The 19,056-nt window shown below is 38.6% G+C and overlaps 1 protein-coding gene across 5 annotated transcripts in view; it reads right to left on the bottom strand.

Annotated features, from left to right (window-relative positions):
• Positions 1 to 19,056, bottom strand: part of CTNND2 (catenin delta 2) — a 782,618-nt gene that overhangs the window by 645,661 nt on the left and 117,901 nt on the right. The window lies entirely within an intron of this gene.

The raw sequence follows: 19,056 nt of genomic DNA, 5'->3' as shown, positions 1-19,056 counted from the left end.
GAGAACGTCCCCCCTCACATCCTGTCCTGCTTTCACCAACTGACAGAGAAAAATTCATCCCTTTGATTTTGTTTTTATTTGATGAGCACAGTGGACATTTTCTCACATACAACACCTACATATTTCCCATCCTACACATAACACCTTTTCACATTCTTTATATAATTACTGTGTAATAAGTCTTTCTATCTGTAGTCAAATGGGAATCTACAAACACCAAGACTGCATTTCAGGCAAAGCCATCTTCAAGAGGAGGAAAAGAGACAATGATAAGGAAAGAATAGTGTCAAATTTGGGGCGGAGGGCAGGTAATTCTCTAGCAGAACTTACAAGTGCTATGTCTAGAAAATACAGAACAACAACAACAACAAAAACCCAGCAGTTCCAAGTCATGTTGTTCCATACCCTCACATGCATGAGTAGTGTTATAGACCGAATTCCTTGCTCCCCACCGCCACCTGCATCCCCACCCACCCCACCCCCAAATACATAAATTGAAGCCCTAGTCCCCAGTGTGACTATATTTGTAGAAGGGGCCTTTAGAGAGGTAGTGATGGTTAAATGAGGTCACAGTGTGAGGTCCTAATCCCATAGGGCTGTTGTCCTTAGAAGAAGAAGAGACCAGAGGTGTTAACTCTCCACCTTGTGAAGACACAGAGAACAGGTGGCTGCCACGAAGAAGACTCGCTATAAATGTGCCCTGCCGGCATACTGATCTTGGACTTCTGGGTTCCAGAACTCTGAGAAAATACACTTCTGTTGTTTAAGCCACCCAGGCTATGATATCTTGTTATGGCAGCCCAAGCAGACGAGTATGGGCAACATTAGATTGTTCTCAGCTTCATCCTCTGAATCCCCTCAGGCGGCGTCTTGAGAGGATAGCTAATTGAGAGGAGTAGCAGGGTAAAACTATTTAACACAGCTCTCTGTTGACACCTTCACTGGATATATACTGTTGGCATCAGGAAAAGGCATGTGCTACTTCAAATCAGAACACCTGGGTAATCCAAGCTCACAAAAGAAAATGCCCACTGGTATGAAATAATCCTGGTACACAAAACACGATCTTAAGAACATCCGTATTACCACCACTTTCAGACAGGAGACAGTAAAACATTTAGAGAAATTGGCTGGGATGACAATACTAGCAAAAGCAGGTAGCCCCATATAGTGAGGCTCCTTTTCAATTTGAACTCTTATATTCACATGTAATAAGATTATGAGGTTCACATGAATATTCTAAATTTTTATTTCCCAAACATGAGTACTATAAATTTATATTATACTCGGTAACATGTTAAAATCATATCTAGCCAGCCGGTGTGGATCAGAGTTAAGCGCCAACCTATGAACCAGGAGATCATAGTTCCATTCCCATTCAGGGCACATGCAGGCTAGATCCCCAGTGTGGGGTGTGCAGGAGGCAATGATACTCTCTCATAATTGATGTTTCTATTTCTTTCTCCCACTCTCTCCCTCTCAGGAATCAATTAAAATATATTTCTAAAAAATCGTACCTATGTTTTGGAAGGCCAAACTCTTGTTCTCAATTCAAGGACTACATTCAATGTTATATTTTACTGACCTCTATCACACAGAAAGAAAATAAAAGTATTATTTTCTTTTATATAAAAGCATTAAATAAAAGCATTAAATAATTCAAATTTGTTAATTATTTAGACACTTCTCTCCAGAAACTGATGACTTTAGCATCAAGATATAGCCTTCGTCAACAAAATAACTGATGAGTTCTTGCATTGCGCAATCATCCAATTCATCTGATAGCAACTCTAGACAGAAACTACACTCTGATGTGAATGTGGGAATGTAAAGATTGAGGTTTTCTAAACACTACTTGTTAAATGTTATTTTTTTCTCTTTCTTTAGGCAGGTCCCGTTTTATCCTTTGCCTTAAAGTTGCTAGACACTTCTAAAATCTCTTCTTCCTTTTAGCTGATGGCTTCAGTTGGAGAATCTCTGGTGTTAACACCCTTGGTTTCCTGTCCCTCACACAAAACCAACAAGTAAACCCAATGTGCTGCCACACCTAGCCTTATCTCCTTCTTTCAGGTGTCCCATCTTCTTTAAGAAAATCCCCCTCCCAGTTCTCCAACCTGTTTTCTAAAATACAGAAATGTTAGCACAACAGACTGACCTTTAGTTTTGCTCCCAGTGTTGGGCATCACTTTCATAGTTTGTCATCACTTCATGCCCAAGATAATAATGATTGGTCATTAGAATACTTCAAATATTGTTATTTATATATCTATGCACATATGCAATTTAATGTATTAAAATTGAATAATTTAACACATTGAATGATTTTTATAGCCTACCACTCCACAGGGACATTTAAAAGACCACAATTATGTAAAATTGAAGGATAAGCATAACCACCTTATTAATATTAGGGTGCAGAGAATGTGTAGATTAATATAAATTAGCAACATGAACAAGAATATTGAATACCTCATTTGTGCAATCATTCTGCTCACCAAAACTGCAATTCTGTATTGTAACTAGTATGTCACTACCAAGAGAAATGGCACAGCATCATTCATTGTACACACAAAAAATATCCATCCCTGCTTCTTCCTTTCAAAGAGAAATTAAAAATTACAGCTTTTCCTAATAATATACATAATATAATAATTAATGGTTGTCATAACTAAATATAGTTAGGGCAGAAACTCAATCTTTCTTGTTCTACGTTCAATTCCCCACACTTAGTTCACTATCTATTATGCACCCAGTTAATAAATACTTGTTGAGTTAATGTATGCACCATTATTGTAAAATCAATAATGGTTGCTTAGTAGAGCATGTAACATAAGTAAAATGGGCTTTGCATTAGGAGCATTTCTCTAAATAGCATTTGAGATGACACCTTTTTATTTAGATTCAAGAAAGCTGCTTTCTGAAATTGTAGGACTAGTGTAAGGTTTTTGCCTTAGTCCACTGCCCGAATATATACTCCCTGGGTTGTTGGCTTCTAAGATAGAGCCATCAATCAAGCAGGCTCTGGGGCTCCTGGGACTTGATACTTGCAACTCGTAACTTGCAAACAGAATCTGGGAAAAATCCATGAAGAGCACAATGCATAGATGGGAAGAAGCACTGAGCCATATTTGGAATATACAGTTACAAAGGTGCCAGCAGGCAAAGCCAGGAGGTAGAGAAATGTCCAATTCTATCAGACAAGGTGAGGGTGAGACATGAGATATTATTCATGGAGTGAGAGACACAAGTCTCTTGGTTCTGCAGTGGAAGATACGATGGTAGGGTGGAGAGCTATGGAATCTGAGTGCCGAGTTCACAGGTCAACACGGGATGATTGCTCTGTGTGTTCTGGGAACATTAAGAGGTTGAACCTTACTAACATGGAAGGTCAGGAAATCCATTTTGGGCCAGCTATTAATCACTGAAGAAAATGGGACCAACCTAAATATCACCACAGACTTAAGGCCACCTGAATTGTTATTCTTAGTGACATAAACTCCACTCTCAAGTCCCATTGCTCCACCCCTAACACCTTACACTAGTGATGCACCAACCTCCAGGTGTTCCGAACACACCTTAGTGAGTCAAATTTCCCTTCCTGTAGGCTTTTATCATCTCCAAGACTTGTTTGGCTGTCAAATTCTTCCTGTCTCATGGTGCCATAGATGCATTTCTTCTTCTCTGTAGCCTTTTTGAATAATCCGACAAATCATTTCCCCTTTCATTACCTTTGTGAAATTTCCTCAGGCATTGTGAGCTGTAATGATCTTGCTTCTTTCGGGATTTTTGAAAACCTCTTGATGTTGCTGAAATTAGGATGCTTCTTAATGTGACTATCGTACCCCTTTCCTTTAAGCCATTTGGGATGGATTTTCTGTCACTTACAACTAAAAAGAATATTAAATCAATGGTACATCACTCACTATCTTAGATTTATGGAAACACCATATATTTTCCATGATGTGTCTCCTAATTGATTATTAATTCTTTGAGCACAGAAACTGTCTTATGCATATCTATAGCCACAGGGTCTAAAGTAGTGCCTGGCAAAGAGGTGGCATCATTAAATGCTTACTGAATAAGTTCTAATGAAGGAACATTTATAATTCATCATGAGCTCTACTTAAAATTATCATAGGGTTTTACACTTCCAACAGTGACTGGTACATAAATGTCCTATAAATCTTCCCAAGTTTATAAAATAGAAATGCTCAAATTATTGAGTTTGGGGAATATATACTATTAAAGTAGCCAAACCATGTATAATTTTACTAACCACACACGTGTCTACATTTCTGGGGGGAATATATCTGGACGAAATTAATGATTGTGATAATAACAATATATAATTTCAGGGCTCATCTTTACTAAAAATAAAAAAGACAGTGACCCAATTCTGGAATCAATAACCATCCAAGCTCCCCTAGATTCCATGAATGTTTTAACAGCTGATTTCACGAGTTTAGTAAGCTATAGGAGCATTTCTTCTTATGCCAGAGAAATAAAGTCTAAGATGCTGCAATTGAGACCCATCACAATGATGGCAGGTTGAACAGACATTGACATAGGCACAATACCATCCATTTTTACTCTCCGTAAATAGGAAGGAGTTTTCTAATTCCTTCTATAACAAAGAGGCTCAGTGGTAGACTGACTATTCTTTTGGCTGGAACTTCAGAGAAGCATGATTAGTACAGCTTCTAACACAGTGCTTTCACACACATTGACTGCCCAGAACATACTGTTGCTGCCATATGTCCCTGGTGCTGGAGTCTCCCTTCCCACAGCTTCTAAAGACTCACCATCCATCTCCTACACTGTATCACTGAACCACAGCTTTTAAGCTTATAAATGAAAAGCAACCCGTCTTCCCAAATATTCTTCCTAATAATAGTTTAAATAAATATGTGGTATTTATTTTATATTCCTCTACTAATCATAAACTGACAGGGCAAAGTCTGGTAACAAAAAATAAAATAAATTCAAAAATAATTCTCTAAAGCCAGTTCACAGTTTAACTACTGTAAAGTACCAACTCTGACTGTCACAGTCTATTAGACAAAAAGCCCCCAATGCCAGTCACACATTGGCCTGCACCATGTTCTCACTTCATAGTACTTGAATGTGTCCACTCAAATTATGGGAATTTGCCCTGCATATTGATTATAAATATTGCCTGCCACTTCACAATTTCTCCATGATACTGGAGCTCAACCACACTTCTCCCCTCCCCCAACAACCCCCCCCCCCCAAAAAAAATTACTATCAATGGGCACTCAAGAACAAAATCTCACACTGGAAATATCCTCACTCCTTAGCCAATATGTATAGCCCACCACAACAGGGGAATTGCCATTGCTTTACATCTAACTGTAGAACACAGAGTTTCCTATTCTTAAAGAACTTCAGTTGCTGCCACTGATTTGAAACTTTTTAAAATAAGTATCTTCACTGGCCTTAAAAGGACAAGAATAAAAACAAACTAAGTAAGAGCCAGAATAACTTTAGATAGTTGCCAAGATATGTTGACATTTTTTACCCACAGACAAGAAATTTTGAAATTTTAAGTGATATAATTAGCATGTTACAACCCACAATTTCTTTTCTTAGCAAGTTAAATCTAAATTATATCTGTACAAGAGGTTTTATTGTACTTGAAAAGGCTATGCAGCAAAATACCTCTTATTGTCTTGTACATATATATTCATTAAATATTACACATTGGGAGGTCAAATATCCCATTATTTGATCAATAAATAACTTGAAATGGATTTATAACTGGATATTATGAAAAGAGATTATCAATACCTAATCCAATTTTTGCCAATTTGTGTTCGGGTTTTCTAGTCTTTGTTTCTATGAATTTGGCTTTTTTAGATCCCTAATATATATGAGTTCATACAGTATCTGTCTTTCTCTGTCTGACTTTTTACTTAGCATAATGCCTTCAAGGTGCATCCATGTTGCCACAAGTGGCAGAATTTCCTTCTTTCTCAAGGCTGAAGATACTAGTATATTCATATCTTCTTTAACCATTCATCCATTGATGGACACGTAGGTTGCTTCCCTATCTTGGCTACTGTGGATAATGCTGCAATGAACACGGGGGTGCAGATATCTCTTCAATATGCTGTTTTCATTTTCTTACAATATGTACCCAGAACAAAAATTGCTGGATCATATGGTAGTTCTACTTCTAAGTTTTTGAGGAGCCCCCATACTGTTTTCCATAGTGGCTATACCAAATTACATTCCCCAAAACAGTGTAGAAGGATTCCCCTTTTTCCACATCCTGGACAACACTTCTCTCTTGTTTTCCCATTCCTACAGATTTGATGCGATATGTCATTGTGGTTTTTATTTCCCTGATGATTAATGTGCTGAGCACTTTTCATATACATGGCTACTTATATGTCTTCCTTGAAAAAAATGTCTATCAGTGTCGCTGCCCATAAAATGACGTTTTAAACTGTAGAATGCATCAGACAAAACACCAATTCCAACCACAAAAAAAATGTCATCTTTCACTCTATGAATTTTCAAGTGAGTGTTGTTTCTCTTACAGCACTTAATCCACTTTACTGAGATTACAGATAAAAATCTTCTGACCCTCACATCAAATGTATATAGTAATTACTAGAAACTTCATTTCATAAAAGAATAATGAGACTTAAAAAATGAATAGCAAGTCCAGTGTCAGAAGTCAGAAGTCAAGAGTGATCATGGATTTTAAACCAAACATCCGACATCTCATAAATCATTCTAATTAGACTTCAAGATTCTCAAGGTTTGAATGTAATAATTTTTATTACACTTTACAAAAATAATTACAAAACAATGTTCATCAGTTTGGGGGAATAATTTTTATGACTGTAATTTTAAATAAACCTAAATCTTGAAGATAGAATGTCATCTTTTTAAGTCATCATGATGCCTACATTTTTAATATGTTATGAACCCCTTATCTTCTCTGAGGCCAGACTTGTTCAAACTCCCAAAGGCAAACTTCAGGAAAGTTGTTTGAAAATAAATTTCTCTATATATGTTTCCAGTATTGTATATGTGTTCTCTATATGTTTCCAGATACCATTTATCTACTGTATTTTTAAAGATAATTTCTTTCACAATTAAAGTATTCTATATATGGGGACAAGTCTCTTTCCAACATTAGTTTTCCCACTTTTTTCTTTTTCTAAATGTTTGTATTTCTCATTATCAGCAATGGCCAATCTCTAATACACAAATTATCCCTGAATAGAATGTCATATATTTTGGTATTCAGTTCTTATAAAATTAGTAAATTATAAGATTTCAAGTATTTAAAGAATTTAAAGAAATAAGCCTAACCCTTATAAAAAAGCAATTGTGGCTTTAGGTCTAGCAGGGGTGGGCAAACTTTTTGACTCGAGGGCCACAATGGGTTCTTAAACTGGACCGGAGGGCCAGAACAAAAGCATGGATGGAGTGTTTGTGTGAACTAATACATGTTAACACTGCTGCTGGTGAAGGAGCGGAGGGGAGAGCAAGAGAACCCTCTGCTCTTTTGGCTCCGCGGGCCGGATAGAACAGCCAAATGGGCCGGATCCGGCCCGCGGGCCGTAGTTTGCCCACGGCTGGTCTAGAGACAGCAATAAACTTTTTGCCAATTAAGTAAAAAATTCATACGTTTTATGTGGCAATATTATGGTGCTATTGTTGGTCTTTCTGAAAAAAACAGTGCAAGATAAACTTGCTTATAATCAATATTTTTATGTCTCTATTTATTGTCAATCTTTTTACTACCTCCAAAAGATGACTCATATATGAAATTTCAATCAAGAATGACAATATTGAAAAAGAAGATAGCGTAGGTAAATACTTGTATTCACCACCTCCCACAATCACATCAAAATTACAACTAAAATACAGAATAACCATCATCCATAGCTGCTGGGAAGCTGGCTGAATGAAGTCCTACAACTACAGAAGTAAAGAAGAAAGCACACTGAGACTGGTAGGAGGTGCACAGACGCAGAATGGGCTGGGCAGCAACGCACAAGTGTCACTTTTTTAATCTGGAGAGAGATCGTCTCTGCGGAGGCTGGCCCAGAGGAGCAAGGGGTCCCAGCCTCACACCAGACCCCCAGCCCAGGGTCCCAGAGCTGGGAAAAGAAGTGCCCTACAAAGTCCCTACAGGCAGTTAAGAATGATGGGCTGTAAAAACCAGTGCGGATTGGGGCTCAGTGACACAGAGGCTGCTGGAGAACCAGCTGTTCCTCTTAAAAGGCTGCCACCATGAACTGAAATTACAAGGTCCTGCTTCCTCTGAGCTCCAGGGGGAGGCTCTGGAGAACATAGACACATAGGAGGAGGAACTGGATTGTCTGGAATCAAGGCAGGAACTCAGGGGTGGCTTTCTCCCAGACTGAGGTGCTTGTAGGGATCATTGTTCCAGAGCTGGGACCTCCCCAGTCACAGGGCTGACTGGCAGCCATTTCTGTTTCCCTAGTGATTCTCCAAGACCCCGCCTCATCCAATTTACAACCCACCCAAGCTGGGTACAGTGGCTTTTGCATATGAATGCCCTGGGCTTGCTCAGGCTAAAATCTCTCAAACAAGCTTCAGCTGGGTCAGGGAGTCTCAAACCTATTAATAAAAGGCCAAAGATCCAGCACCAGCACCAGCACCAGCACCAGCCTGCCTTGCTTCATAACTGGGCTTCATCTGGGCACTTCCAAACCCAATACAAATAGGAGGAATCCACTGATCTCTCTGTAGCGCCTGTTGAGTGGCCCCAGGCAGTGGCTAACTTTGCACCTTTCTGGAGACCCAAGAGCCAGTGTACCCAGTGGTCAGTGTCATACCATACCAGATTACAACTCTACACATCCATAAACAACACACTCAAGGGGCAGGCTCAGTGAGCACCAAAGCCCCACTGAAGCAAGTTCTGCTCCATAGAGGTGTCTCCTACACAGCAGATCTCCCACCATAGTCAAAGCTGGTCCTCACAGCCAATTGGCCTGGAAGTCAATTCCTCCGCATGACACCAATAGCAATAAAGTCTCAACAACAACAAGACTGTGCTCACAGCCCACAAAAGGGTGCACCCAGAGCTCCCAGCTCAAGTGACTGGGGAGGCTAAGCCACTGGGCCCTATAAAACACCTACTACAAAAGGCCACTCTACCAACTAAAGGAGACTTAGCAGCTCTACTCAATAACATAGAAACAAACACAGGGAAGCAGCCAAAATGCGGAGACAAAGAAACATGTTACAAATGAAAGAAATGGAAGAAAGCAAACTACTGGATATAGAGTTCAAAACCACTGTTACAAGGTTACTCAAAAATCTGCTAGAAACCTCCAAAAAAATGGAAAAGCATCAGTCAGAAATTAAGCATACACTGACTGAAATAAGAATAATATATAGGGATTCAACAGTAGAAAATTCTAAGAATCAAATCAACGATTTGAAATATGAGGAAGCAAAAAACACCCAACCAGACCAGCAAAAAAGAAAAAAGAATCCAAAAATATGAAGAGGGTATAAGGAGCCTCTCGGACAACTTCAAACATACCAACATTCACATTATGGGGGTGCCAAAAGAAGAGAGAGAGCAAGATATTGAAAACCTATTTGAAGAAATAATGACAGAAAACTTCCCCTACCTGGTGAAAGAAATAGACTTACAAGTCCAGGAAGCACAGAGAACCCCGAACAAGAGGAACCCAAAGAGGACCACACCAAGACACATCATAATTAAAATGCCAAGGGCTAAAGACAAAGAGAGAATCTTAAAAGCAACAAAAGAAAAAGCACTTAGTTACAAGGGAATGTCCATACAACTGTCAGTTGATTTCTCAACAGAAACTATTCAGGCCAGAAGGGAGTGGCAAGAAGTATTCAAAGTGATGAATAGCAAGGGCCTACAACCAAGATTACTCTACCTAACAAATCTATAATTTAGAATTGAAGGTCAGATAAAGAGCTTCACAGACAACAAAAAGCTAAAGGAGTTCATCATCACCAAACCAATATTACATGAAATGTTGAAATACAGTGAACAAGAAGAAGAAATAAGATGAGAGAAGAAGAAGAAGGAAGAAGAAGAAGAAGAAGAAGAAGAAGAAGAAGAAGAAGAAGAAGAAGAAGAAGAAGAAGCAGAAGCAAAAGACCAAAAATATGAACTACAAAATGGCAACAAATACATACCTATCAACAATTGAATCTGAAAATCAAAATAAATGAATAAGAAATCTATTGAACAGAATAAAATGGTGAATACAATAGAATCAGAGGCATGGAAATGGAACAGACTGATGATTCTCATCGGGAAGGGGGTTAAGGGGGAGGGAGAAAAGATTAAACAAAGATCTTATATGCATATATGCATTACCTATGGACACAGACAATAGGGTGGCAAAGGTCTGGGGTGGGAAGGAAACTGGGTGGAGGGAGGCAATGGGGGGGAGAGGAATATCTGTAATAATCTTAACAATAAAGATTTAAAAAAAGAAGGACTTTTTTTCAAAAAGGGGGGAGGTTTAATTTCTAATGAATGCGAAAATCTTATTAACATGCTAGGGTTATTAAAAACATAGTAATTAGCATTTGAGATTGATCTTTTAAAATACTAATGTCCAGTGGTGTTACGGAAATACTACCCAAAGATATTTAAAATATTTAAAATCTCAATTATGTAAATACAAGTATCTGTTTAGAAAACTTATACATAGTTAACTACAATTTTTTCTCTTGTATTTATTTTTCCTATAGTCAGATTCCCTATCAATTAATTTCTCTAGTTCTTAGGTGAAAAAGCAATAAAAAGGGCATACAACTGTCATACCAATCCTAGCAGGTATTACTAAAAAGTATTAGCTATAAATATTCTTGTGCAAATGAGGAAATAGCTATGAAGTTATATTTAAATAGCTATGATGTTATATTTAAATTTTTAAGTTACAATTGAACAAATATTTTCATAAAATGAAAATGTTAATGTGTACTTACTCTTCAATAGGCATTCTTCTAAACTCTTCACCAGTATTGACTCAATTAATACTAAAACCCTATACTGTACTTCTATTATTATCCCCATTTTCCAGATGATAAAACTGGGGTCTGGAGAAGTTAACCTCCCTAAGGTACCAAGGGAAGAGCGATTGTTTAAAGCCACACAGTTGTTGTTCTCAACTACTATTAATCTGTGTTAGTCTATGGAATTCCTCAATGCTGATACCAATTCTGAAAATAGTTCATTAATTTAAAAATAATTCACTGGCCACAGAGTATGCTAGGCCAGAAATAGGCATTGAATACTGCATACAAAAAATAAATAGTTCAAAAGTTTATAATGGTCTCTATTGTCCATGAATGAGTGAGATCATGTGGTATTTTTCCTTTATTGACTGGCTTATTTCACTTAGCATAATGCTCTCCAGTTCCATCCATGACGTTGCAAATGGTAAGAGTTCCTTCCTTTTTACAGCAGCATAGTATTCCATCGTGTAGATGTACCACAGTTTCCTAATCCATTCATCTACTGATGGGCACTTAGGCTGTTTCCAGATCTTAGCTATGGTGAATTGTGCTGCTATGAACATAGGGGTGCATATATCCTTTCTGATTGGTGTTTCTGGTTTCTTGGGATATATTCCTAGAAGTGGGATCACAGGGTCAAATGGGAGTTCCATTTTCAGTTTTTTAAGGAAACTCCATACTGTCTTCCATAGTGGCTGCACCAGTCTGCATTCCCACCAGCAGTGCACAAGTGTTCCTTTTTCTCCACAACCTCTCCAGCACTTGTCGTTTGTTGATTTGTTGATGATAGCCAGTCTGACAGGTGTGAGATGGTACCTCATTGCTGTTTTGATTTGCATCTCTCGGATGATTAGTGACTTTGAGCATGTTTTCATATGTCTCTTGGCTTTCTGAATGTCCTCTTTTGAAAGGTGTCTATTTAGGTCCTTTGCCCATTTTTTGATTGGATTGTTTATCTTCCTTTTGTTAAGTTGTATGAGTTCCCTATAAATTTTGGAGATTAGGCCCTTATCAGATATGTCATTGGCAAATATGTTTTCCCACACAGTGGGTTTTCTCGTTGTTTTGTTGATGGTTTCTTTTGCTGTGCAGAAGCTTTTTATTTTGATGTAGTCCCATTTGTTCATTTTTTCTTTAGTTTCAAGTGCCCTAGGAGCTGTATCAGTGAAGAAATTGCTTCGGCATATGTCTGAAATTTTCTTGCCTTTGGATTCTTCTAGAATTTTTATGGTATCCTGTCGTACATTTAGATACAGAGGCAGAGCTGCCTCAAACAGATTGTCAAACTGCAGCGGGAAGGCCGGGGAGGGTTGGGGGGCAGGAGGTAGTGGGGTAAGAGATCAACTAAAGGACTTGTATGCATGCATATAAGCATAACCAATGGACATAAGACACTGGGTGATAGGGGAGGCTAGGGGACTGTCTAGGGTGGGGGGATAAAATGGATACATATGTAATACCCTTTGTAATACTTTAAGCAATAAAAAAATAAAATAAAATAAAAATAAATAGTATATGGTCTCCTCTCACTTAGGGGGTTCTCTGGGGGAAAATAATAAACATGGACATTGGAGCTAAACTGTGGATCTTTGTTGCAAAGAGGGAAAGTTTAAAAGTCAGAATGTCTTCAGATCACTTATTATTTTGGTGTCCCAGTGCCTAGCACAATGACCAGCATATTTTCTAGGAGTGCTTTTAATTGGCTCCATTTGCAGTGACCGGCCCCTACTGCACCTCTGGTCAACTGTCCACTCCACAGCTGCATGAGGCTCTCTCGCCCTCACTAGTTACAGAGCAACTTTCCAGGAGCTCATTGTTTTGTATCCAAATCCACTCATTCTAGTTTAAGCTATAATTATATTATTCAGTTACACACATGTAAACCATTGGACATAATTGCATCAAGAATAAGAACTTCTGTTTCTTTATAAATGCTCTGGGGAGACTCCTTTAAGATAACCCATTTTAAAATGTTGTGGAATTACTTATAGATTAATGTAAGAGGCTAGGGAAAATTTATAAACATCTAGAAGGATTCTTCCCTAAAAATGCTTCACAGGTGTCTTAGATTCGTTATAGAAATTGTAAAGGATGCAATCAGGGAAGATCAGGGTAAGGGAGGGGTCTGCAAAATGTTTATCCGGCACTCTTCGGGTAGACCCATATTTAAATAAATAACCTAGGTCCTGTAAAATTAGTGAACACAGGTACAATTAAGTTAAAAATCAAATGAATACACTTTTTATGTATGTTTTAATGACTCCCAAATTTTAAATGACTTCTCTTTACTGACTGGTCCCAATCTCTTGTTTTTGTTTTGTTTTTTTTTTAATCTTTATTGTTGAAAGTATTACATAGGTCCTCCTTTTTCCCCCACTAACCTCTTCCAGATCATTCCCATCTTCCCCCACCCCAGAACCTCACTACCCTTCCCTGACTTCTTGGTTTAAAGAGATAATTGGTTTCTTTTCTGTTTTCTTTTATCATTCCTTTTTTTTTAACAAGTAAGTTCCTCAATACTTATGTAATGAGTCAATGAACAAATGACTATTGAATGCCTAATGAATAAATGACTATTAAATGAACTGTAATGTTTAACCTATTCTGTCTGTTATGTGATTATTTAGCTGGTCTTTTCATTGTATAATCATTTGTTTGGCCTGGAATCATATACTTACCAGATCAATGAGTCATTTATTAATTTATTTAAGAAACAAATGGCTACTGGTGCTTGTTGAAGTCAACAATTCCACAAGGAAAAAATGGCAGGTTTAGAAAGAACCTTTTGTTTCACACAGATCCTGACTCAGTTCCCCTGACTTTGTCTGTATGTGGCATCTACAGGAGGCAAAGCTGTCTGATAGACTACTTTTATGAAACAGTAATTACTCTGAGAACCATGCTGAAATTAAATTGTTCAAGTGACTGAATTTTAATTTAGAATAACAAATCTACACATCATCTTATTGGAAAAATCATTATTTAACTTCTGTGTACCACACATATAATGTGCACAGTTGAGAAAAAAATCTCTCTCAGTTAACTGTGTCTTTTAATCTCTAAACTTTGAGCACAGGATTAAAGTTTCATTGATATACTGAACAAATTAAACAAATAATAGGGTGAAGAACATCTTAAATTAACGTAGATTTTATTTTCAAGATCATATGTAACTAGTCATAATGTACTCATTATATAGGTCACTAGAGAAAGCTAAATCACAAAGTAATGCATTTTCATTTTACATATTTAAATGGATATCATATCACACACTCTGTCATTAAATTCAAGTTACTAGAGTAACTCTGCTTTGGCTGGATCAGACCTCATCCAGTTGCCGTTTAGGCACACACAGGATCAAAAACCAAAGTCTCCTAGGTACATGATTTTATACCTTGCCCACCCTCATTAAAAAAAAAAAAGTGTAGCTTATATATTGGTCACCAAGAAAACTTCTGATTTAAGATTAAATTGACCACTTTAGTTTACAAATTAAGAAATTTCGGAAAACTGGACTCTATCATGATTAGGAAAATATGGGAACTAAAAAAATTGGAGGACTGAATCATGTACAGCAAGTAGTATTGGTTGAATTAGTAAGAAGAAAACCTGTTATTCACATTTATGTGTGATTTCTACTATGCTTAGTTTGTAATTATGTGGAAGGTAAATTGAACCTTTAAATAAGAAAAATATATTTGCTGGTATAACTAAGTAAAATCTCAATTCACTTCATCGAACCTCCAGACCTCTGCAATGACAATCTTTCTGTTTCTTCTTGGCACAGAGCAAAACCCCAGAAGCACAGGAGCAGCCCCGAGGAGAGCAAGGACTCTCTGCAGACACATTTTATAAATGGGAGGGTAATGAGGCATAAAGGGATTAAGTAATCCTTTCAAGGTCATACCCTGCATCTTTAATAGAGCAGAGAATAAAACCATAAGTTTTGGCTATTAGATACATACTATAATGTCTAGAGCAAGCTTCCAATCCTGCACAATGAACCAAAAGGAAGAACCCGGCACTGGAGAGCCCTCTTACGTATAATATGAAACACTTGCTTATCCAAGACAAGAAATGATCCAAAAAAGAATTATTTCAAAAAGTAAATGAAAGACGAAATAAGGTGCATTACAATTTCCAAATGAGAGCTTGCTTTAAGATAAATGACAGTATTCAAACATATTTCTTCTTTGCTGGCTTCTTTCATGTACTCTGCATTGACCTTGTGAGTTTAATCTAGGGCAATATGAATTAGCTGTCTTGGAATGTCGAGGAGCAACTCCAGACAGGAAGTACATCTTCTGCACGGGCCAATCAACCCAAAACACTGACCTGTGTCCTCTTTTCTCCTGCTTCTCAGTGGGTTTGAATTTGAAACCACACATTTGACTTTGCAAAAGAAAGAGAATTCATCAATTGACTCTTGCCTGGACAACTGTTCTTAATAGAAGCTACAGAACCCCTTTCCACTTCCTGCTAGTAAAGCTTGAGAGAGGCAACAGAAATGGGAGAAACACATTTTCCTTAAGAGCTATTACATTCTTCCCAGTTACTCCAGCCAACCCAATCCTATGAAAACAAGGTAACTGACTGAGAATCCTTTAGACTATTTCACTGTGAGAAAGTGACCTGTTCTGTAATAATTGTTGTTGTTTTTCTGTTGTTGTTTTTGTGTTGTTGTTTTTTTACTTATTAGTATCCCACCTGCCTATAGGTCAACTGACTAGGGCAACTCTTTCGTAGAAGAAACTCTAGTTTGGCTTTAATTGTGGTCAACTGGCATTACAAAAGTTTTCAAAGTGAGTAATGAAGAAGTCGGGAATGGCTTCCCTGAATACTACATTAGACATTTCATATTGGCAAATTCACTCATCTAACTTCAGACATCACTGCAAGGTGAAACATCTTTCAAATGAAATTTTTAGTGTTAAAATTGGACACTATAAACTTCAACATGTGCAGGGGAAATTTATTGTTTCTGTCTGGCCAGTAGCCCCTCTCCCTGATTTTGTTTGTTGCACTTGACTTTCCTAAAAGGAATTATCCATCATAGGGTGCATGAAGCTTCTTGGGCTCACAGTCTAAGGCTCCCCAAAGATGTCCATGCTCCAATCGAGGGAACTATGAGTATGTTCCAAAACATGACAAAGGGGAATTGGTGCAGATGGAAGTAAGGTTGCTAAGTAGCTGCCCTGAACGGGGAAGTTTATCTGGCGTCATCTGGGTGGCCTACTATCATCACAGGATCCTTATTAGTGGAAAAGGGAGGCAAGGGGATCAGAGTCAGAGACGGAGATGTAACAACAGAAGAAAGTGAGTGATGCAGTTGCTGACTCTGAAGATGGAAAGGGTTCATGAGCCAAGGAATGTGGGCAGCCTCCAGAAGTTGGAAAACGGAAGGAAATGGGTTTATCTCTAGAGCCTCCAGAAGCAATGCAGCTACCAACACCTTCATGCTAGCTTAGTGAGACCCATTTTAGACAACTGACCTCTAGATTACAAAACAATACATTTATGTTGTTTTCAGACACTAAACGTGTGGTAATATTAGAGTCGTGGTAGGAACTAACATACCATGCTTTCCTGGCCAGTTGTGAGCATGTCCTAATTGAATGAGCAACTCCGGAGATCTGAATTTTCAGGAAACAACATAAAGATAGAAAACAGTTGCATGTAATTCTGCGGAAGGTGACACTCCATAGTTACTAAGTAATAGTCTCTTTATATCCCTAACGTTCTCCTAGGCCCTGCCCTTCCTAAACCCTGGCTTTTGGACATTTCCTTTTCTTTCATGAGCATCTCATATTGTTCCAACAAATGATATTTTCCCTTAATTGGGCTCACAATCTAAGGCTCCCCAAAGATGTCCATGCTCCAATCGCTGGAACTATGCTTGTAACCAAGGACGCCAACTGATACAGTTCATTCAATTAGCTACTTAAACTTGTTGTAGTGATGCCTTTGGTTCATTGTGTAATTAAAAATCTTTATTTTCCAGGGACCAGACAATGAGTTAGGTACTGATAGCCAAGAAGTGAATGAGAAAAGCATTGTCTACTACAAAGTGCTTACATTCTAGTATCCAAGATTGCAGGTTCAATTCACAGAAATGAAAGTTTTACTATGAAAAATATGTCTAGATATAAAGCAAGGAACATCGTCTCACTAGCACAAACTAGGGCTGTAAATTTGTGAAGATTCTGTTGGCCCTGGGGCACTGTGAATATTGTAAAATCTATTCTCAAGAAGTGAGTCGCTAAATCTCTCTTCAGGTACGGCCCTCCCTCCCTCTCTTTCTTCCTTCAATTTATTCACACAACAACAGGTGTTCATGAAGCCCCTTTTTTATGCACTGAGCCCAGGGAATACCAGGCATAGGAGCAAAGTCACAGAGCGGGGGTGAGGAGTTCCGAGGGGGGCAGGTGGCGCAAAAGAATAGACAGTGGCTGCAGTGAGATTAATGTTCTGACAGAGCCAGGCAGGGACAGGAAGGTCAGGAGGGTGCCTGGGGAACACCACGCTGAGCTGAGTCCTGCAGGACAGGCAGAGGCAACAGCAGGAGGATGGAGGAAAGGTGAGCTCCTGTCACAGGGCGCATGTGTGCTGGCCTGAGGCAGTAACACAAACAGCAAGGCTTCCAAATGGATCAGAAAAGTGGAGCAGAAACCTAAAGAAAAAAACCTAGAAGACGTGACTGGAAAGAAAGGGAGGTCGAGGCCAGAGAGGGTGGGTTTGTGTCCACACTTTTGAATTTGCACTCTTTAGATATCCTGAAGAACCTAGTGATGAATTAAAGGATTTCATACATGCAGTAATGACCTTCAAGGTAAGATTTTAACATTTTGAACATTTTTTTCCAAGTGCAGTCTAAAAATTATTTTTAAAAAGGTGTAGGACTTCAGACAGAGTCCTGTTAGAAGACACCTCTGGTCATCTGTGTACAAATGGCTCAGATAAGGAGGTAACATCAGGGCAAAGTCGAGGGATGCCAGGAATCAGCATCAAGATGGTCACAGGATTGTCAAAGTGACTCAAAACTTCTTAGGATCAGATCATGACTTAAATAATTTATTAATAATGAGTTATTACAATATTTATTTAAACTTTCAATTAAAACTATTTTTGAAATACTAAATTGTTATCCATTCATTGCAGTAGAATACATCCATTATACATTGTGGATTGTGTATGATTTCTTAATAACTATAGATACCACAGAGATAGACAGAAAGGCTTAGATTTTCTAAAAGATGTACCATAAAGCCAGTACTATAAAATTTAATATTGGGAAATCCCATGGCATATACACCAGGCATTTTAACCATTTCACTCCTGTAATGAGAACTCAAGTTATACATGCTTGTTATTTTTCCATTAAATTTAATAATTAAATCACATTCCAGTAATAAATTATTTACAGACTAGAGGCCCGGTGGTTGAAATTCATACATGGGTATGGTCCCTAGGCCTAGCCTGCGATCAGGGTCATCTTCCCCAGCTGCCGGCAGCTAGCTCCATCCCCTCCCCACCACTGCCACCCACTTTTGGTTCCCCATGCGCCATCAGGCAATCGGAGCTTGCATGCTGGGGTGAGGAACCAAGAGGTTGGCCTTTCCAGCCCGCTCGCTAGCCCCACCCCTGGCTGTAGATCACCCTCTGTGTGGGGCGGGGCCTAGGCCTGGTGCCACCCACGTCCACCAGCACCCACCCCCGGTTCCCCATTCCCCATTAGGAGATCAGGGCCTGCAGGCTGGTGGTCAGTGTGTGTCATAGCAACTGGTCATTACGCCGTTCAGTCAACTTGCATATTACCCTCTTATTTTATAGGATACTTGTGTATTCACCATGTCATTGGCTGACTGAGTAAATGCACATCCTATAGGGAGAATAAGTAAAAAGCACTGCATAGGGATAGTGCAAGTTAGAATAATATTAATGTTGGTGGCTTGGAGCCATTGATGTTCAGAAGGGGTAGCCTGCTGGACACTTAACTGACCCTTGGTTCAGACCAGGGTATTATTGTGAGCT

The sequence above is a fragment of the Myotis daubentonii genome, chromosome 4 (assembly GCF_963259705.1).
Source record: "Myotis daubentonii chromosome 4, mMyoDau2.1, whole genome shotgun sequence".
NCBI classification, from domain to species: domain Eukaryota; kingdom Metazoa; phylum Chordata; class Mammalia; order Chiroptera; family Vespertilionidae; genus Myotis; species Myotis daubentonii.
This window is presented reverse-complemented; position numbering and strand designations above follow the sequence as displayed.